General features: G+C 43.4%; 1 long non-coding RNA gene across 2 annotated transcripts in view; it reads right to left on the minus strand.

The window, feature by feature from the left end:
- Positions 1–6,433: 6,433 nt before the first annotated feature.
- The window catches only part of LOC106629529 (uncharacterized), a 51,870-nt gene continuing 36,400 nt past the window's right edge, over positions 6,434–21,903 (minus strand). Inside the window, exons 3-6 of one of the 2 annotated variants that reach the window (XR_003381038.2) lie at positions 20,230–20,307; positions 19,821–20,023; positions 14,402–14,544; positions 6,434–10,437 (exon numbers count right to left, since the gene is read on the minus strand). This is a non-coding gene — a long non-coding RNA (uncharacterized LOC106629529). Of the gene's footprint in view, positions 10,438–14,401; positions 14,545–19,820; positions 20,308–21,903 lie in introns of both variants that reach the window. The other variant, XR_012578100.1, reaches the window with a different exon arrangement.

Raw genomic sequence — 21,903 nt, forward strand, 5'->3', positions numbered from 1 at the left:
GTCAAGTATCTAATACACAGCTCAGAGATAACAACCTGATTCTGACTCAGATGTGGGCAGAAAGCGTCACCACAGTGTAATCAGAGGAAACCTGTTACTGTCCTTGAGCACACTGATCTGGCAGCATTAGCTGCTGCCCAGGGGAAAGGGCAGTTCAGTAGGAGCTGTGACAATCTGCCCTTTAACCTGGGTGTTAAGGCAGGGCACTGACATAGACTTTGGACAGCCTAGCTCCTGTGCAGGAGGATGAGAGACTTCATCCTGCACGGAGTCAGAACCTGAGGGCAGGCTTTGTGGTGGAGAGCCTGACAAGGAGAAGCTCTGGTCCACATTTGCTGCAGTTTTACCTAGCCCATGCTCCCAGCTGTTGGAAAGGGCTCTGCCCTGTGACACCCATTTGGAGTGGGACTCTCAAGGAGGGCGACTTGGGGCTGGCAGGTGCTGGGGGAGGCTGGGAGGGACTGGGAGCCAGAACATTGTCATGGGGCTCCCTTCTGCTCCTGGGGGTGCTCCCACACTACGTGCAGATCTGCAGGGGAGGGGAGCCAAAGGCTCTGTTTTGCTTTGCAAAGGGGGTGGATATTTGGCACAGTCCAGGGAGCAACTGACTTCAGAGTAGTCCTTTTCTGGGTTTTCCTGCACAAGGGAGTGAGCTAGACCACTTCCTTGTTTATAAAAGGCTCCTATTTTGCCCTTCTTCTGTACAAACACAGAGTTAAGATAGAGAGTACAAGGTGTTGTGGAAACTTGTTTTTGAGAGATGGATTCTGGAAACTTGAATAAGATCTGGATTGCATTTCCATTTATTGGGGCCAAATCCTTCTCTCAGTTACTCCCATAAAGCCCCAGTAACTAGCCAATGTAATCAGTTATTAAAATGATACCTCTAGTGTGACAGGAAAAGTAATGTCTGATGACACTTGGACTCACAGCACTTCCCTAGTAACTTCCAGTTGTATTTAAATGACTTTTCTGGTAGTCCAACAGGATGGACGTTGTTCAGGGGGTGATAAGCCTGGAAATATTTTCTTTGTAAAAAGAAATGCCAGACTCAGTATTGTCCTCTGGGAATGTGACATTGACAGGTGTTAGAGTTCAAAGATCAGAAAACAATAGCATTAACTTTGGAATGGACATGGGTTTCTGACCTGGTGTGGTGAGTGGAAAATTCACTCATCAAAGTCCTGGGACATTAAACACTCACCATTCCTCTGACTCTTTCATACTGTATTAGTTTTCCTTCACAGGGTTCATTTATCCTTGCTTAGTTTGAAACACATCTGTCGATTTTGTTCTTGATATTGCATCATTTGACTTCTTATGTAGGGGTTAATGTGGAACGGGACTATGCAGATCCTGGCTGCACTGGCAACCTAAGAGACTTGTGCACACACGTGTGTGTGTATATATGTGTGCATTTGGGTAGCAGTCATTTTGTTATTAACATGTGATTTCTTTTCTCTTTACTCCTGCTCTTGTTGCATATTTATGACCATCTGCCTGTACCTAATGGAGTGAAGCTGTTCAATGATATCAAGATAATGATGACTGAGCTCAACAAACAGGTACTGTATCTCTGAGTGGAAGAAGTCAATCCCCACCACGTGGGACCTGCACTGTCTGGCCATTGCTATCTCACACATGGCACCTGTCCTGGAGTTCTCTGAGTTTTGTGAAAGGAGCACTCATTATATGCTATTTGTACATTCCAGTCTGACATCTTCAGGTGTCTCATGTGGTTCTGCTTTAAGTACAACCCATACTTATCCCCAAATTGTGCCTTTGTATTTAAAGACTGTAATTTAGTCACTGACAATCCTCTATCTGTGGCTGGAGTTTTCTCTTTTACCTTGCAAGTACATCAAACTCATCTCTTGAAGGGATAGAGGAGTCTGAGATTTGAGTGCATTTATTTGTGTGTGTGGGTGAGCAGGCAGAGTTCCCGCTGGCTCCAAGAGAGTACTCACATGCTGTACATAGTCCAAACATGCCTCCTTCCTGGCCTTTATTTGCAATTCAAACAGAAACAATAATAAAGCGAACTTCAGCCAAAGCTCTTTCTCCAAACTTGGCTAAGGTTCCTCTGCATGAATCCCCTCTATCCCAGCCCCTTGTTTATGCCTTTCAAAGAAAGCAACCCTTCTCCCATCCTGGCTGGAGCCAACAGGATCCACCTGCCAGCATGAGGCAGCTCTGTATTTTTGTGCAGGACGTTAGTACCTGAGCAGAGCATGACTAAGCAGAGATGCTCTCCCTGTGCAGGAAAGGGCCACCCAGCTGCAAGATCTGTATTCATTACCTGTGTGTGCTTCTAAATGACAACAGACAAAATAAAAAAAAGCAGGGAGAGAACTGGAAATACTTCTGTGAGAGAAAAGGTTATGAACAACTAATAAAATTAGTGTGCTTTATGGAAAAGAACTTCCCGTTCCATACACTTTGGCAAGTGTGTGGATCAGTTTGTAAGGCACTGTATAAGGAGAGGGCATTAGATATCATGGACATCCCTAATCAGAGAGTGTCTTAAGACTTAATGTCTGGGTGTTGAGGCTAGAAAGATTTACACTGGAAATAAAATGCATATTTTTAATACCAGGATTGACATTTTCTTAGGTTAATTTACTAAGATGTGTGGTAAATGACCTATCACTATGAAACATCTTAGCCCCCCAAGAATATTTTTTCAGGCAGAAATTCCTGGCAAAATGAGGTATAGAAAGTAGAAATCCAAGCAGAAAGCTCAGAATTGCTGTCCCTTGTCTTTGAAATGACAACTGGTCCTCTCCAGTGCACTGCCAGCATCAATATAATGGAATATCAGACTGGCAGTATGACATTGGTTCTTTATTCCAGCCCATGGCCAGTATTTTTATTGCTGATTCCACTCATTAGCCATATCATACTCCTAACTCTGGGACAAAGAGCCTGAGGTCACTATGTTAATATGCTTCAGGAATAGGTGCCCCAGTGCTGCCCACACTTGTAGTGTGGTTTATAAGTTAGTATTCCCAGAAAACATCAAAGAAAGATATCAAAGGTGTTCCTTATCTGGAGCACTGGAGTGCTCCGTGACTTGTGATAGCATTTTACAATATTGACCCAAAACAGATGAGAGATGAAGTGACGCGTCCTGTCATTGTGCCCAGGAATTTTCTCTCTGTGACCAGAATTTTGACATACAATATGGACAAAGCAGTAGAGAATGAGGGTGCTGTGGGTACTGACCTCTTTTCTGTGGGATTCATTCCTCTCCTCCAGAAAAAAACAAGAAAATAAATTCTCACTTTGTACTAGGTATCATGAGCACCTCTTCCCACAGCAAGTGTCCTAGACAGCCCTTTTCATGCTGTAGCAGCACACAAGGTCTGTGGGAGTTAGACTTCAGCATGAAGTGATTTCTAGCTGATGGGAGGGACTCCAGAATGTGGAACTCTCTTCCCGTAAAAAAGGCTGTTCATTTCACATTAAGTTTTAATTTAGCAGAACAATTGCTTTCTTTCTTCAGAGGAGGAGAACATGTTCTATGAACAAAGACTGTCCATAACCATTAACTTTGGCCCCACTAAGCAAGAGGTCAGGTTTATTTTCCATACACTCTGCGTGCCAGACCTGTTTTCCCTTGTTCCATTCTACTGCTTTCCATCAGGTCACTCTTATTATAGTTCATCCGTGAAAAAAAGCAGGAAAAATTATTTCCTTCAAATATCAACATGCAAGATGGGTATCAGAAAACTGCAATAAAATTTAGAAATAAGCTTTTTTCTTTGACCAAGCAGAACATATCTCACAGCTCTAACAATGCAAGAAGAAATATTTTTCTAGGCTCAGCAACTGGCAACAAAAAAGTATGACTGTTTCAAAGGTTGGAGAAATTCATATTCAAGATAGCTACAACTTGCTTTCAGTACAGTGTAATCACAAGCAAAGGAGAGACAAAGGGATTAATTCAAGATTTATTTTTGCCACCAGATTTTGTTCTGAGAAATCTAGATTTTGGCATTACATCAAATGAATGGTCCATTAATCACTTTTAAAATACTCTTTGCTTTTGGATTTTCCTTTTTTGATGAATAAGAGTATTTTGTCAGTGACAAAGATATAAAGCCCCACATGTAGATTCACTTAGCAAAGGAAATCCTACAGACAGACTGATACCCTTTTTTTTTTTCTTTTTAGTGCAAGGGAATACACTCAAGATTCTTTCTCAAGATTCCTGAGAAAACCTGTGGAATGAAAGATTATCTCATTCTTGAGTATCTTCCAAATTTTTCAAAGACCAAAGCTGCACTGATTTAAGTGTTTGGAACATTATAAGTAGCAGCTCTGAGTCAGTTCAGAGTCAAAAGAACACCAGAGGCCATCTTGATCTGGTGCAGGGTTCACTCTGAAACCCACTGCAATTACTGGAAGTGACATCTTGGACACTGCTGTGAGCAGGGCTGGGAGCTGTCTGGTGGGCTGAGGCCCGTGCAGCCTGGAGGAGCTGACGCTCCACTGGTGGGCGAACTGTTCTCTGCTTCCCCACCAGAGAAAAACATCCACCTGCGGGCACAGCAAAAGTGTTGAGTGAGGTGCCAGCTGAAGTGTCGTGCTCATCTGGCTGGGGTGCAGCTGTGCCAATGGTATCACCCTTATCAGAGAGCGGGCTCTGGTCCCAGAGAGAGGAAGATGTGTGAAAAGGAAAGAATGCTCCAGCCCTTTTCTTTGGCACAAAAGCCTCTCCTTATGACAGTTTCACTTGAAAGAAGAAATGCAGCACCTCCATTCTAAAGAATAATTCATCTGAGCTAAACCACAAGCAAAGTCACAAAGAAAAGCTGGGACAGTGTAAGGCACTGCATTTATCATGAAACCTAGATATAGCAGGGACACTGAGGAGGTTGCTTTCTCAGCAAATAAACCATTGAGCCCCTGATCACATATTCCCCTTTGGAAACAGGCTGCCCTCAGCCATGGGTCTGTTATTCTCAAGTTCAGTTTGTTTTGCTCAGTTTTGTTTGTTTCTGTAGTGCCTTCACAGTTTTTCCAAAAGGGACACTAGCACACAAACACACACAAAATGGAAAAAAAAATGTTTTGCTTTCTGGAAACCCTGTGGCTAAGAACACCTAAAATGTCAGCTGCCACTTTATTTAGATATGGCGAGGCATATGACTAGAGAGGGAACACAGCTGAGACAAATTCTATTCTTTTTTTGTTATATAAATGTATTCTGAAAAAAAAAAAAGAAAGGAGAAAATTGCCAGGGCATTGGACAGGGGAGACCTAGCATTTCTAAACCTAGACTTTTCTCGCTATTTCCTTTCCATATCCACCTTCTCACTACAACCAAAGCTTGTGTTTACCTATATGCTCTTTTCCTCTACAGGTCATAATTGGTTGAAATCACTGATGTTTATCTTACTTCCCTACCTATACCAGTGTTACTCAAAAGGACTGGGTAGGGGCAAAGAGGAGGCATCTGCCTAGCCCTTTGTTCAGCTGACGTCCCAAAGATACTTGTGGCAAAATCCCTGTGTTCCAGCAGACACAGAGACGAGAACTTCTGCTTAGATTCCATTGCTCCTTGTCCATGCTCATAGCCCTGGCTGGCTGGAAGGATGGAGCAGGGAATGCCCTGATGCCCGAAGTCTGTGCCTACAGCAGAACATGGCTTCAAGGCAGATGCCAGGATGTAGCACATTTCACCCCTGCTCACTGAAATGATCTTCACTTCTGCTTATGAGATCCATTAAAGGAGAGACTTGGTGCTAGGTGACAGAATAGGAACAGAGGATTTCTCTACATGAACTGTTTATTGGGTTACCAAGATTACCTTGCATCACTAAGCAGGACACGGTGATGTATGTGACCTAGGAAGAAGTTGCTGAAGCCCCTTAGGGCAATTCAGATGGAGAATCCCACCTGCTAACATCTGTCAGGCTATTACTTTTCTCTTCCTACGTGCCCCACCACTGTGATGGAACGAGGTTAGTTGCCTGGCTGCTCCTGATTTTGTGGAGTAAAGTCCTTAGCCCTCACAGTGGAGAAAACAATGGTGTGGCTTAAGTTGCTCCTTGCCCAAATACCTGGGATTGAAAGAGGCAGGTCCTGCTCCTGAAGGTTGCAGAATAGGGCAAAGGGATCATGTGACTGGGCTCTGCTAAAATGCATGAGCTGGAAGGATCAAGGGATTGTGACAAAAAGGTTCCTTCAGAGATCTGCCATAGCAGAGAAGGCTAGGAAATAAATAGGCACAGGAATTGTGGGATGCCACCAGTTCCGAGAGATGGTGGAGCTCAGTGGCAGACATTTGAAATTCACTGGGAATTCAAACATGAAACCTAATAGAGAGACACAGAATTTCCCAGCAATATTCCCTTTTTGTTTGTGCGCTGTATCAGATCTGTCACATGAAAAGAGCAAAACATAATGTGTCATTTTGAAGGACATATCAAGGTGCTAAAGAGCTGCTGGCTCTTGGAGACACTGACTGTGCTACATCTGGTCACTTCCCCCACCGAGGAGCCTGGGGCTGATGCTGGTAAAGCACGGCTGGGGTAGCACAGGAGGTAGGTGGTGCATGACCTTTAATTCCTCAGTTAGAGGAAACTGGCTGAAAGAATGCAGGAGAAATTAGAGGAATTAACTTTGGTCTGTTAATACTAGATCTGTCAATTTTGTTCTTTGGTTAAAGTGCACGGGAATTCCTGTAAACAACCGATGGCTTTAAAGGTTTTTAGCTGTAAGTCTGTTCACCTTCTATCCCCCTTTGCCTGACCTTGAGCCTTAATTAGAAGGTCTGTGATTCATGACTAAACAGAATAATTGCATAAAACAGAGCAGAAAGGCATTCAGACATAACTGGATTTGCTCTAAATATGAACATTTGTACATGTACTCATCATCATCATCATCATCAGGATAATAACATGGTACATTCTAGATCTTTGTATATATTAGTGAAAAACAAATTGCCCCAGGTGGTTTCTGAAATGAAAAAAATCCTGTTCTCAGCCTGTATCTGTTAATTTTTAACTACTACTTACATTCCTCTTACTCTACATATTAAACCCACTTGTCATCAGCTATTGATTTCATAGCTGTAACAGTCGGTGAAGGAAAATAAACCGCGGGACAGAAAAAAGAAAATCCATGTCAGGATGTGCTCCATTTTGTATGCCATTTAGTAGAAGACCAACAAACTACAGATCCCTTTGGCATTGTCCAGCCTCCCCATCCTTCCCCCAGCAGCAGAACAGCAGAGGAAAAAGGGATTGCAGAGGCAGATGAGCTCTCTTCTTTCCGTGGCCCCTGAGTGTGACCCCACTCTATCCAAGCAACATACATATGGGCAGCACTCAAATGCAGTTGCTGAATAACATGGAATAAACCTCAGTTCAAGTTTTAGTTTGGCACTGGGATACACTCCTCCTGCTGCATCTCCAGCACCTGCCTGTGCCAGGAACAGGGGGTTTGTTCTCCAGTAACTCCCCTCCCTTCTTCCCCCACAGGGCAGCCTTTGCTGCTGGGTGCGCTCTCTGTGGATGTCTGGCTTCTTCAAGCAGAAAGTTTTGACAACACAAGAGTTGCTACTCTGCCAAGTGCTGCAACCTCTGAGAGTCAGGCATATGATTTTCTTCACCAGATATTTTTAAACCTTTTGGACAAGCATAACTACAGAGTTTTTGAGTTCAGATGTGATAAAAACCTGCAAAAGTATATATTGCTCTCCATATGAGTGAATGCTCATCAACCTTTGCTTTCATGAAGTCCAAGCACCAACATTCAGATCCTCAGTCCTTTACAGTCAGGAGGTATGAGACCCACACCCTGACAGTGCAGACTTGCATCATGGCCTCTCCCTGCCACCCGAATGCTACTGGTATTTCTAGAAATTCAGATGTTATTTTATAAAATGACATTCTATTTCTGTAGGCAGAGTCAACCCAAAAAGAGATGGTGTCAGGGGATGCATGTTATCTGCAACACTTTGGACATGGATTCTGAGGTTTTATTTGGCCTGTAATTAAGAATTGATAAAATGGAGCATTTATGAAACCTAAATGTGGTTGAAATATCCCTCTTTTGATGAGGCACTTATTTTTTGGGTTACTGTGTACACATCCCTGCCAGTACAACACTGAGAAAGGGGGATAAACAAAGGAGTGAAGTCAAAGAATTAGGCTAAAGTGAAACCTATGCTTCAACCATAACCAACATAGTAAATTTAAAGGCAGAAAATGCCTGATCAGAGAAAGCACACAATTATGTGTGTTGAGTAGCTGGCAGAAATGGGAACTCAATAATTGCAGTGTAATTCTTGTAATATACAGGGACAAATGTTTTGGACACTTTGATACTTCCTGGAGGACCAATGGTATAGATTAATTTGTCCCCTTCTCCAGTCTTGCTTTGGGGTCAGAGGCCCAAGGATGAGGGCAGTACTGAATAAATTGTGGACTGGGGGTCCCTGTCTCATGTGTGTGTGTCACCATAGAGCGGTTGCATGTATCCACCTCTGACACAACCACAGGGCTTTCAGGAGCACAGCTGTTTACAAATAAGATACCGTGCATGAAGATTTTGAAAATGTTTTAACAGCTGAAGAAACTAAACTGAGTGGAGAGAGTGCTGCCTTCTTTACAGGTGGAGACCCTGAGTACCTGTGGAGCATCAGATGCAAACAGGTAAATTAATTAGTTAAATTCTCAGGAGGAAAGGACAGTTGAATATTTTCAGAATATATTTGGGAACCAAGTATCTCCTCTAATTGTGGACTATTTCAGATACCAGATATTTCAAATAAATTCATTTGGACCAAATTTATTTGGTCCAAAACCATTGATCAAATCTAACAAAAATCGTATCTCTTTCTGTATACTTACATCCATAGGCAGTTATTACTTGAATTTTTACTCAGCAGCATGTATCAGACAATCTGGTAATTTTAGGTAGAGAATGAGTTCAATAATCTCAATGATGCAACATTTCCTGGTCTGCTCTGCTGATGAGCCCTGCTCTCAGGGTCTGCTGAATGGAAAAACAGACACGCAAATGGCTCAGTCCATTACTGCCTGGCACCCCTCCTAATTTCTGCCTTCGCTGTGCACTGCAGGAGCAAGCTGCTAGAGCAGAGCTCTCAAAAGAAGTGCATCACAGAGCAAGGTTATTAACCTCTACTCTGTTCACCAGAGAGCTCCTGCCTCCTGAAGGTTAATTTTCTGATTTCGCTGTTTGCACTTGTGCTGTCCTCAAAGCAGGAGAAGCGCACAGATGAATTCCTAAATCAGGAGGAACCTAATGAAAATGTGCATATGTTTGGAGATATCTCTGTGTTGCTCCCAGCCCCCAGTTCCCAGTTCCCAGCTCTCAGCTCCCAGCTCCCAGCTATTGGGAGCTTCCCAACATGAAAACTTAGAACAATCCCAGTGCTGTTGAAGGGTAAAATCCTTGACCTGTAAAGCTGCTAAATTTCATCAGATTTCATAGAGCATCTCAAACTCAGTTTTGCCACTATCCTGGCCCAGCAGTCTTGCTGACATGTTGGAGGAGTTTTCCTTGTTACTTTCTCTCCCAACATCAGAAGATGAAGGGACAATATCCCTCTTGGGCATTATCTCTTTTCTTCATCAGTGAAGTGACTCAAGCAGCTGGGTCCAGGAGACGAAAGCTTCAGTAGATTTTTGTGACAAGACTGTAATTTTATGCTAATTTCATTTCGGAAACACACATTAGTTTGTTGCTTCCTTTGTGTGCATGGATTTGATTTTCATACCACATCAAATAGTTTTAAAATCTGCTGAATTAGGGAGAGCACATCATAACATAAACTCTTATATAGAGTATCTTGGTCTATGGATATTTTATGGACTCCTTAATGTCTCTATAATGTAGTTGACATGCAAAACATGCACAGAGCTCACAAAACAACTTTGAACTCCTCATACCAAGTAATCTGTTTTACACATTGCAATAAAAATAAATGTGGCAGGGAACCACACCGGAGGCTGCTGTGCCCCTCTAATTTTTTTAGCAACTGGGCTGCTTTTTAGCCTCAAAATTCACACAAGCAAGTTATTTGTTCTGACCTTTGTATAAGCAGTTTTTAGATGTGTGTTCTATACTTCTGCTGCCTGGTTTGAGGCAGAGCCTGGGTGCAGAATGTCCAGATATTCACTCCTATAATTGTTCTCACACATGCTTCCACTGTCATCACAAGAGAGGTTGAGGGCAGGCTGAAGCTAAAAGAGACAGTGCCACAACCCCATGTTCTGCAGTTCCTCATTCTGACCCACTGTTCTATGCCTAGGACTCATTCAGGCAGTTCTATCCCTGCCAGGCTTTGACTGATTACAGGTGCCAAACTCCAAATGCCAAATTCTCTGTACTCAGCCAGGAAAGCTGCTTCTCTTCATTTTTCCATTGAGTAGCTGGTTACCAGAAAAATCAGTGATGCTGAAATAGAAGAGTCAGAAAACAAAGATTAGGAGTTGGGACCCAAATTCACTCTTCTCTCTCAATCTTAGTCCTCTCTTCATTCCCAAGCCCCTATTGTAGCATCAGCCTGAAGTATTGTGACAGCTAGAGATTATCAGGAAAATGATCTTGTGAAAAGAAAGAGAAGTGTCATTGATAAAAGACTAAATAAAATGGGATCACAAAAGGTTTCCTAAAAGAAACCTTATTTCCAAAACTATCTGAGTTGTATTTAATAAATTCATCTTTCTTTAAGCATTCACTTGTATTTCATACAAGTCTTAAGAAAACACCTCCTGAGAGAGTACACATGAAACACCTCTTGCTTTAGTCCTTTCTACACACAGGGATTGGGAAATGTGAATGCAGAAGAGCATTAATCTGAAAGCAGCAGAGAAAATCATTTCTCCTGAGGCCTGTAGAGGCAAGACCATCTTCTGAGTCAGGAGAAACTTCAGTTATAGGGATTCTCCAGTACAAGATAGTTATTTTGGTTTTGATTGATGTTAATTTTATTGATAAAAATGTCTGGACTGGATTATGAAAGGCTGCATGACTCACAGGGGCATACAAGCATGTGTAGAAAAGATCAGAAGAGAAAGTGAACTTTCTCCTGCCTGCAGTGGGGTGAGTCAGAGTCCAGAGAGCTGGGGAAGATGTGACCACTCTCCAGTACTGCAAGCAGAGTGGGGCTCGGTCAGGGAAATGGTGGGTTGCCACTTGAGGGAATTCTGCCCAGGCTAACTGAGTCAGGACTCAGCTGTACTGTGCCACAGCATTCGGATCCCCTGAATGTGCGCACACACACACACACACACACACACATATATATACAAAAACAGATGCATTCAGTGCATGCTTTCTCTACCTCTACACTACAGAGCTCTAGATTGCTAAGTCCATTTCAAAAATTAGTCAGCTGAATTTGTCCTAACAATCACAGCTTATTCACTCTACTCCCTTATTTGCAGCCTGGCGGCTGTTGAGGCACGTGGGTGCTCAAGGCTGTGCGTCTGTGACTGTCTTGTTTGGAGAGGGAGGTCCCGAGCAAAGCCACTCCTACAGGCAAAGCCACTCCTCCACAGGCACAGTGCAGTCCCTGGCAGAGAGGCACATCCCTGGGGAGGCAATGCCTTTGCCACTCACTTTTGCCTTTGCTGCAGAGCAAGCACTAACAGGAAATAGCAGCTTGCCCTGCAAGGATGCACCTGCACTCTTAGTCTTGTCCTCTTCAGCACACTCAATGCAGGTGGCATTTTATCTGTTGAGGCTGGTTTGTGATATCTGACCTATTTTTTTTCTGATTACTATCTATCTTCCCCTTGCAAAGGGAGTATTTTTAAAATTTTTTTCTTCTTCTTTTTTTCCTTTTTCTTGTTGTTGTAATATCCTGAAGGCAATAAACAGCAGAGTCTTTTTCTGTGAGAATAGATCCAGATTTCAACATACATTACTTCTGTCCAGTTTCAGAATCATTTTGTTTCAACCCAGTAACTTGCAGCAGGCAGCCTAAGTTGGTCCAGCCACTCACAAGAGGTGAAAAACTTGAACATCCTGGGAGGAGCTGCTGTTAAATGGCTGCTGTTGGAGTGTCTGGCTGGTGGTGGTTTGGTTTCCATCTTTCTTTCACCATCTCCAAAACCCAGCCCATGGCTCTCAGCCATTCACCAGGCACTCTGGTCACTTGTGCCAGTTTGCTGGTTTAACGCTGGTGGCTCCATGGCAAAAATCTATTCTGAGGGTTTCTGAAACAAAGCCTTAATGATATATGGCTGCCAAAGTTAGCTGTTTCGCAGCTGTAATAGCACACTGTGGGCTGTGTGGCAGCCAAACTGTCTTTGTTACTGTATTAAGTGAGGTGCAAGTGCCTGGAATGCTACAGGCAGCCAGAGCCATCGTGGGTGGCAGCTGCCTTCAGAGTCCTTGAAAGGATATGCTGTGATAACTTGATAAGGTGTTTGCATGTGTTAAAGGGCATGACATCCGTGAAAGGCTGGCTGGTGAGAGCACAGTTTTCCTTGAACATGAGGTCCTCCAAACTGCATTAGAATTGGGTGGAAAATATGAGGCATGTTGTGTTTTTTGTACATGACTCGAATTATTTCATGAAAAACTGTTTTCCTATTAATGCCTGATTCAGTTAACCTGTTTACAGATTCTTTTACAGTGCCCCTAACTTTTCCAGTGAGAATATACTGTATTTTGTCAGAAATACATTATGAAATTCATGGCACTGGGATGTGGGTTGGCATTCCCAGTCTGGGGGCTGGTTTCTGTAAAGCTACTGTAAATCAGCAAGAATTCCACAAAATTATTTTGGTGTAAGTACAGGGTAGGTAAGAAGGGTCTTAGGCTTGCTGTTCTTATTCTCTGCATCTATGTGGACCTATAAACTCTGGGCAACAAGACAGTTTGACCACTGCAACTGCCCTTCTAGTCTTTCTCCCAGCTCAAAACTGGCCCTTATGTTTCTTAACAGATTTTGCCTCCCCTCTGCTTGTCGTCATCAGAAAGACCCATCAGCCCATCTGTGCAGCCAGGTTCCACACAGCCGTTCTTGTTAGGCTGCAGTGGTTATTGCTACCAAGTAAGAAATAAAAAGCTCAAGCAAGCTCTTTAAAATAAGTGCATAGGATACAGCGTCTAAGGACTTATGTCAGGGTGATTCTCCCTTCAGTCTCATCACTCTGTGGAGCTTTGCTAGCACAAGCAGGTGAGATGCAGGATCCTTATATAGTGTGACTACTGGCATTCCCCTGAGAAGGGAAAATGGCATGGCAAGCATCTTTAAACTGTCTGTAGTCAGCCAGAGGTGCTGTGGCTGCATTTTCCAAATAACTGAGAAAGCTGATTTTATTATGGATTTGTTTTTCAGACATGGGGATTACGCCCTATAACTGACTGGTGTGTCAGGGTAAGACACACCACAACAATGGAGTATTTTAAGACTATGTCCTGCCCTCGATGAATAAATTTAATTCACATGTTGAACAGTTTCTGGTCCCATTTCCTCTTGGTGAAACCTCATAGCTCATGAAAACAAATTCTCAGGGCTTTTTCCCCTTATAATCCATTTGTCTAAATTTCACTGAAGTTGTTGAGTTATGAACATTTAGCAAGAGGAAAATGAACTCTTCATGATTGTTTTGTTAGAAGGACTGAATGGATTAAATTTATAACTAATCCAGAGCCACAAGCCATGTCTGGCTGTGAGATAAACACGGATGCTGCACAAGTTATTGATACCTGTGAATCATTTCCATGGTGGGAACCTGAGGTGAATTATTTGGACTACAGTGCATTTAGGTTGTTGCAAGATCAGTAAACTTGACAAGGCAAAAACACATGCTGTACTGCACATTGCTGCGTTTTGGCTTCCATTTATATTATGGTAACAGAAAATAAAAAATCTATCTTACTCTTCCAAGAACTTTCAAGCAAGAGAGAAAACTCTAAACCCAAACCATCAGTAATTTTGCCTAGCATAATTTACAAAATATTTCTCTCTTTGGCACAGGTAAACAGAGGGCAGACCAATCACTAGACCTAGACTAAATCATGGACCTAGACTAAATGTGTGTCAGAGGTCTGAAGTATTTTCAAAATACCAGGAGAGATCCTCAGGTCCTCAGTGGAGCACCCAGGCAAGTTACTCAGGGCAAGACAGGAGAGGAAATGAACTCCCAGAGATGCTCACATGCATGTTATCAGCCGACCACGAGTGCAGAGCACCTTACTCCTTTCTCACTTACAGCAGGAAAAGCTGCTTCACATTCAGCCTGGTCTCCTGGAAGGAAGGGGTCTCTGCCTATGGCAGATGGGCTGGAACTAGTTGATTTTGAAGTTTCTTCTACACAAACAATTCTGTGATTTACAACAGGCTTTTGCAGTGCATGAAGGAAGTGATGTGCTATAAACTGGCCTGTCTTCTTATTTCAAGTACCTTTTTCTTATACCCATAGCTTGAACACTTTTGCTAGAAGTTCTTCAGTCTCTTTACTGAATTATGTTGTGCACTGAGTTCCTGACCTCCAGGTTATTTCAGGATGCCACAAGGTGGATGTAGCTGGAGATCTTGGGCACAGGCTGCAAAAGGGAACAGATATTGAACTGATATCAGACACAGGAATAGGGCTAAATCTCCAAACCTCATCTAAAGCTTTCTATACTTTCTGGACTAGTGATTCCACATGCATAACCAAATGGATTGTAGTTGTTCAACTGCCCATTTTGAAAATGTTTTTATGCTTCCTGAAGCTGTTTCTATTATGCATGTAGGTAATCTGGAAAGGGGTATGTTCCACTAGCATCTTCATACCAAAAGAATGATAAATGTGCTGAAAATTCAGATGAGCTGGGAATAAGTTAACTTTAACAGGAGAATTTTAAATAGACTTACAAGTTGCAACAATGCTGGTCTATTGACATACATTGGAATTTTCCTCTTCAGTAAAAAATACCCCAACAACTGAAAAATCAAAATATTCTATATTTCATCTGTCTTAATAACTTTCTGAACTCTGCAGTATCATTGTGTTTCTAGCTGGATGCCACATATTTTCAAGTTATTTCTTCTCTTACATGAGTGGAAAACCTGACCTTGTAGGCTCCCCTGCACAGTCCTGTCTGTTGCACAGAGAGTGAGTACGTCAGATGTCAAAACTCAAGTGGTTGTTTGTCCTTGTTTTTTTTTTATCAATAGCCAGGAGTATGATGGCACAGGCAGATACTGAGTTTCATTACAGAATTCAGGATTCAGGTCCTGACTGATTGATTGGTAGCTCTCCTAGGGCAGTCAACCCTAAATTACAGAAACACTAAGACATGAAGTAGTATTTGTGTTCACTGCAGCTATACAGTACTATTTATTATTATTATTATTATTATTATTATTATTATTATTATTATTATTATTATTATTATTATTATTATTGTTATTAGCAGTAGTAGTAGTAATAGTAGTATTACACAGGAGAAGTTAGTTTTCTCCTTAGTAACAGGATCAAGTGGTCTGAGGAACAGCAGCTCGATGAAAGTTCAAGTGGTTATGTACCCAATGGGCACAACAGATCCAAGATGTTGAGCCACTTGGAAATGATAGCTAGAACCAAAAAAAATCAATGAGGAGATGATGAATCTTGGATGTGTATCAGGTTTATGTGTTAAGCCAGCCTTCTGGGAGATATTTTAATAAATTCAAATTGTTCTGACAACGGATGAAGATAGCAAGTAGCTATATCATTCAAGATAACTACTATTCAGAGAGCAGGTTCTTGTCTTGCATGTTTCCTCTGTCAGGGAAAACTTCATTCTGAGTTTGTGTGGAGGGGCTTGAGCAGAAAACTCAACCTTCTGGGAATTTACTGTTTTAATGGTCTGTGAAAAAGCTGCTGGAGCCCCTTTTGTGACCCCATTATCATCTCCAATGGCTTTCTCTTGGCTTTGTTCCCCGACTAAGCCAGGTGGCTGTGGGAAAGATGCTGCTCCATTCTACATTTAGAAACAGGCAGAGAGCAGAAGTGATGCTATAAAAAGTTTCAGCTTCAGTGAGAAGTTAAAATCTGCCATTCATCCTGTAGAAACCTCTGGAGTGCTAAGCCCCCTTCTCCCTTCCTCCTAAGCCCCCTTCTCCCTTCATGCACAGTCAGGAAACATTTGTGAATCTTAAACAGAGGTCATGCCTAAGACCCACCCACTTGATTTTGCAAGCCCTTTGTGTGCAATGAACAAAGAAACAGTTACAGATTTTTTCTCCAGCTTTGTTAGAAGAGCACATGAAAGGACAGGTGGGCTCAAAGTGTAGAAGGACAGTGCAGGTGGAGGACAGACAGTTCAAGTGCGTAACTCTTGCATGCAGGAAGGAACAGAGAAAAGTTTTCATGGCCTGGGAAAGGCATGCTCTCTGTTTCACACTCCCTGCTACTGATTCCTCCAAGGGAGGAGAAGGCTTCAGGTTTAGCTGTTTTGTCCAGATTCTCTGCAGTTCAATAGGCACCTGCTAGCTTCATTTCTCCTTCATTCAACAGAAAAAGTGGTGGAGCTATAAACGACAAGAAGCTTTTTTGTCATCTTTGACAATTCTTGCATTTTGTGTTGACTGCTCATGTGAGGAAAACCAGTGTGTTGTGTGTGTGTGTCTATTCATAAGATCATTGAGCCTAACCATTAACCCACCACTAAACCATGTCCCCTAGGGCCATATCTACACACATTTAAAATACCCCTATGGATGGCAACTCAACTATTTCCATGGGCAGCTTAGTCCACTGCTTGGCAAACCTTTCCATGAAGAAACTTTTCCTAATATCCAACCTAAACCTCCTCTGATGCAGCTTGAGGCCCTTTGCTCTTGTCCTGTCCCTTGTTACTTGGAAGAAGAGAGACAGCCCCATTGCAACAGCCTCCTTTCAGCCAGTTAGAGAGAGTGATAAGGTCTCTCCTGATCCTCCTTTTCTCCAGGACATAAAACCTCAGCTCCTGGAGCTGCTCCTCACATGATTTACCTTCTAGACCCTCTCCCAGATCCATTGCCCTTCTCTGGACTCTCTCCAGCCCCTCAGGGCCTTTCCTGCAGTGAGGGCCCAGCCCTGGGCACAGCACTGGAGGTGCGGCCTCAGCAGGGCCCAGCACAGGGGGACAATCCCTGCCCTGGCCCTGCTGCCACAGCATTGCTGATCCAGGCCAGGATGCCATTGGCCTTCTTGGCCCCCTGGGCACAGCCTGGCTCATGTTCAGCTGCTGTCACCAGCACCCCCAGGTCCTTTTCCTCTGGGCAGCTTTCCAGCTGGTTTTTAGTGCTGTGTGGGATTGTTGTGACACTAGAGCAGAAGCCAACACTTGGCCATGTTGCATCTCAAGATAATATTTCCCTTTCTGTAACCTGAGGAATGTCTGGCAAAATGGTGGGGTAGATCTTGGAATGCTGTTAAGAGATCAGGCAAACAGAACATGGGACATCTGCAGTTTTTGTAGCAGTACATGCAGAAAGGACAGACGTCCTACCAGCTAAAGAGAGGGGTTCTGCTGGTGGTTGTCACCATCTCAGAAAGAGCTCAGATGGTATCCACCTGGCAGAAAGTCATGTCCTCTGCACTTGCCAGAATAGATGTGGCTACCCAGAGAGAGCTTCCATGAAAACATGAAATCATCAGGGCCCAAGTGCCAGAGTCTGTCAGTAATAATGGCTGCAGTAGACACAACAGCCGTGTGAGGTGTGACCAAGTGGATGACCTTCTCAGCCTCGTGTCAGCCTTACTAGAGGAAGTAGGAAGGTTAGGGAAGTCTGAGAAGGAAATGAACTTGCAGAACCATTCTCTGGCCTTCTGGAGGTGGAAACAGGAACAGAAAACAAGGTCAAGGGGATCCTGTGGGGTTTTTTCCCCAGCAGGCTGATGACAGTAGCTTAAAGGGAAGAGTGAATGGAGGCAAGTCCACACTCAGGAAGCAGGCAAACCTATTCCCTGCCTACCTCACCTTCCAAGTGACTCTGTACAACAGGATATGGAATGCCAACCATAGGCACTGATCACTACCACAACAGTGCACCTTTGATAATTCTGCACTGGCTGGGACTCCATGACCCCCATTCATGACATGGATGGACTGGAGCGCCAGGAAGTGGTCAGACAGACTCACACACCCTTTGGTAGTCCTACAGGTAGTCCTACAGGGGAAAAGTGTTCATTCCAATGGGGAATGAACACTGACTGTGGACTGCTGGGGCCTGAATGAAGCCACACCACCACGGAGTGCTGCTGTGCTGGACATGCTGGAGTTTCAGCATGAACTGGAGTCCAAGGCAGCAAAGTGGTGCCGCCATGGACATTGCAAATATGTTTCTCTCCATTCCTCTGGCAGCAGAGTGCAGGCCACTTTCACCTGGAGGGGCGTGCAGTACACCTGGAACCAACTGCCCCAGGGGTGGAGGCACAGTCCCACCCTCTGCCATGGACTGATTCAGATTACACTGGAAAAGGCTTTGGAACATCTGCAATACATTGATGACATCACTGTATAGAGGAACACATCAGGGGCAGTTTTTAAGAAAGTGGAGGAAAAAAGTCTAGATCCTCCTGAAGGCTGGTTTAAGGAACCTGCCTGCAAAATTCAGGCTTTAGGAGTAAATGGCAGGATAGACATAATCATATTTTAATGGTTGTGTTCAATAAAATACCAATTATGACCCCACAAACCAATAAGAAGGAAACACAGGCTTTCCTAGGCGCTGTAGGGTTTGCAGAATGCATATTCTAGATCACATAACAGTGAAGAAGAATGATTCCAGGTAGGAGATTGTCCATGGAGTGTCCCTGTAAATTGCTCTCAGCCCATGACCTTTGCCTTTTGTCTCCCATTGGAGGCCGAGGGGAGCAGCACTTGGTCTTTTTTAGTGGGAATACTAAATTCCTAAACTATGTCAATGGTTCAGAAGGGACAGGCAAGGCAGGAGGGGCAGAGGGGGATTGCCCTCTACAACAGGAAATTAATGGACTGTGAAGGGCTCTCTCTGATGCCACAAAGAGGTCAAAACTTCATGGGTGAGAATCAGAGACTGAGGTAACAAAGGGAACCTTGTGGATGGTGTCTGTTAGAGGCTGCCTGATCAGGGAGAGCCTGTTCACACCTTCTTGCTCCAGCACAGGAGGCACTGAACTCACCAGACCTCATCCTGCTGGGGCACTTCAACCCTCAGCATCTGCTGGAAAAGAAGCACAGTGAGCTGTAGGCAATCCAGGGGACTGCTGGGATGCACATGGATAACCCTAAGCCAGGTAATGGAGAGCCCTGACAGAGGGGATCTGTCACTGGACCTGATGGTCGCCAGTGCAGTGAGCTCGTGGGTGACGTCAAGGCCGGAGGCAGCCAGGGCTGCAGCGAGCATCCCTGCTGCATCTGCAGTCCTGAGGAATATGGGACAGGCCAAGAGCACAGTCAGGACCCTGAATTTTAGGAAAGCAAACTCCAGCTGCTCAAGGAATTAGTCAGTAGGATGACATGGGAAACTGCCTCAGGGACAAGGGAGCAGAACAAAACTGGCAGATCTTTATGGACACTTTCCTTAGAGCACAAAACTCTTGATCCATTGGTATAAGAAATCAGAACCATTGCAGGAAATGTAGGGAAAAGACTGGTATAGATAGTCAAGACTTTCAGCTTGAACTAAAGGGCAAGAATGCCTAGACAATGGAAGCAGGGACGGGTATCCTGGGACTAGCGTAGGGACACAATCTGGCTACATAGGGATGGGGTGAGGAAGGTCCAGGAAAAGCTGGAAGCAAACTTAGCAGGGGCTTCAAGGAACAACAAGAAGGGCTTCTACATATATGTCACCAGAAAAGACAGATCAAAGAAGGTGTACCTACCCTGATGAGCCACGCTGGCAAACTGGTAACAACAGACAAGGAGAAGGCTGAGGTACTCTGCAAGTTTTCCCCTCAGTCTTCACTGGCAACCTCTCTTCCCACACCTCTTGAGTGGATGAACAGAAAGAGACCGCACAGTGCTGCCAACTTGTTTGCTCTGATCCTTTGGGCGGGTTTAGGTAGCTTTATTTACTCTGGGTGGACTGCAGGAGAACCAACAACTCTCAGGAGGTTCAATAACAAACATTTACTTGCAAACTTTAGAATGTTAAGGTAGAATAAGGTTCTTGGCAAATTTCAAAACGTAGCTGGTTTTGCTAGTAGTAGCAATATAAAAGCATAAAAATAGCATTTAAGAAAAGGCATAAGATAAAAGAAACAAAAAAAGAGCAGAAAGGCGTATAGTCACCACCCCTGGATCCAGCCATGAGACTTGATTGTTGCAATTTTGATGTTCCTTGGGTGAAGGGATGGTTGCAGTCTTCACCTGTTCGGGGTGGAGGAAGCCACAAAACATGAAGTCCATTGGGTTAACATACACTCAGGCTAGGTGGCAGCGCCAGGGTGTTTTATGCTGGATGGTGTAATACTGTGGATCATGGGACATTCTGGGAATATTTGATATCTTCTAAGATGTTACAGCTCCCTCTTATATCTGCATGGTAGAATCAGTTATGGCCCATCAGAAGGGATGAATGTCTTCAGGCTTATCTGAGATTGTCCCGGGGCTTCACTTTTCCAGAGGGAAGTTTTCACACCTGAGCCTCTTATGCAAGGACATTGTGATGATAAAGAGCACTATCCCACCTCAAAGGATTTGCCTCTTCCCTGCCTGTCCCTAATCCTGTTCAACACACAGCTTTTAGCCTCAAGGGAGGGGTGTCCACCCTCTCTACACCTGGGCAATCCCTTCCAATGTAAACTATTCTGTATTTCTAAATACTGGCTCTTTGTAGTAAAGATGATACCTAGTGTGTGCCCAGCCAAAGTTGATGGTTGATCAAATCCTTAGTGATGGATACAGACCAACACCTGGTATTTGCTAAAAGCTACTTTTTGGAGCTATCTGTGCATCATATGTGGATTTGTTTCTATCTGGAGAGTTAACATGATATATTATAATATATTAATATTGCAAATGTGTGAAATGGTCTCACTCTGTAAATCAGAATGTTAAACACCTGCCACCCTCTTGACTGGAAGAACATGCTGAGAATTTTCAGGGCTATTGAGACTGAAGAGACTTGATCCAGAAGTGATGAAGTTACTTTGAAGATGTGCTGTAATTATTCCAGTGTCGGGCACCATCCCTTTTACAGTGTGTTGCTGTACCTCACCTTCTTCTGCAGAATTCATTATTTCTGTCTCATGGATGAATGTTAAAATAGGTCCATTATGAAGAAATGCTGAGATGAATGAAGCTGCAGAGGCTTTATTGTTCAGTCACAAATTGACTTTTAATCTGACTTCCTAAGTGCCTGGGTGGTCTTGACTATTTGCATGCCTAAGAAATAAATGCTTATGTCTACAGACAGAATGAATTTACATTCTTGTTTTTCCTAGCTCACTTTAGATATATGGCATTGAGCATCATGAGCCAAGCATGTGTATTTCTGATGTCACTGTAGCATCATTTACAGCACTGAAGCCAGAATAATGTCTATGTGCGTACTATTTGCTGCCTTCCTCACAGACCTCAATTATTTATATTTCAGAGACTCAAACTGGTTTTCAAATTGCAATTTTGTTTTTCAAACAACTGAGGAGACCAAAAAAAGTTTTGAGATTCACCATTAGATATGGTATCCCCTCTATCACTTTTAAGGCAGCTGCTATTGCCAGGAGACACTTAATTCTGAGGGAAGACATCCAAGCAATAGTGAGTCAAGACAGATTTGTGGGACACATATCTAGAAATTCAGAAAGAAATGTCTCACATTGCTTGTACTAAAACTGTTACAACACTGATTATATTTAGGCTGAAACAAATACATGCTTCCATATGCCTTTGAACAGTTAGTAAGGGATTAATGCTAATATATGTTTAACTCAGCAATTGTAATTAGCCCATTTCCAGCTATCT

Source organism: Zonotrichia albicollis, chromosome Z (genome assembly GCF_047830755.1).
Source record: "Zonotrichia albicollis isolate bZonAlb1 chromosome Z, bZonAlb1.hap1, whole genome shotgun sequence".
NCBI lineage: Eukaryota > Metazoa > Chordata > Aves > Passeriformes > Passerellidae > Zonotrichia > Zonotrichia albicollis.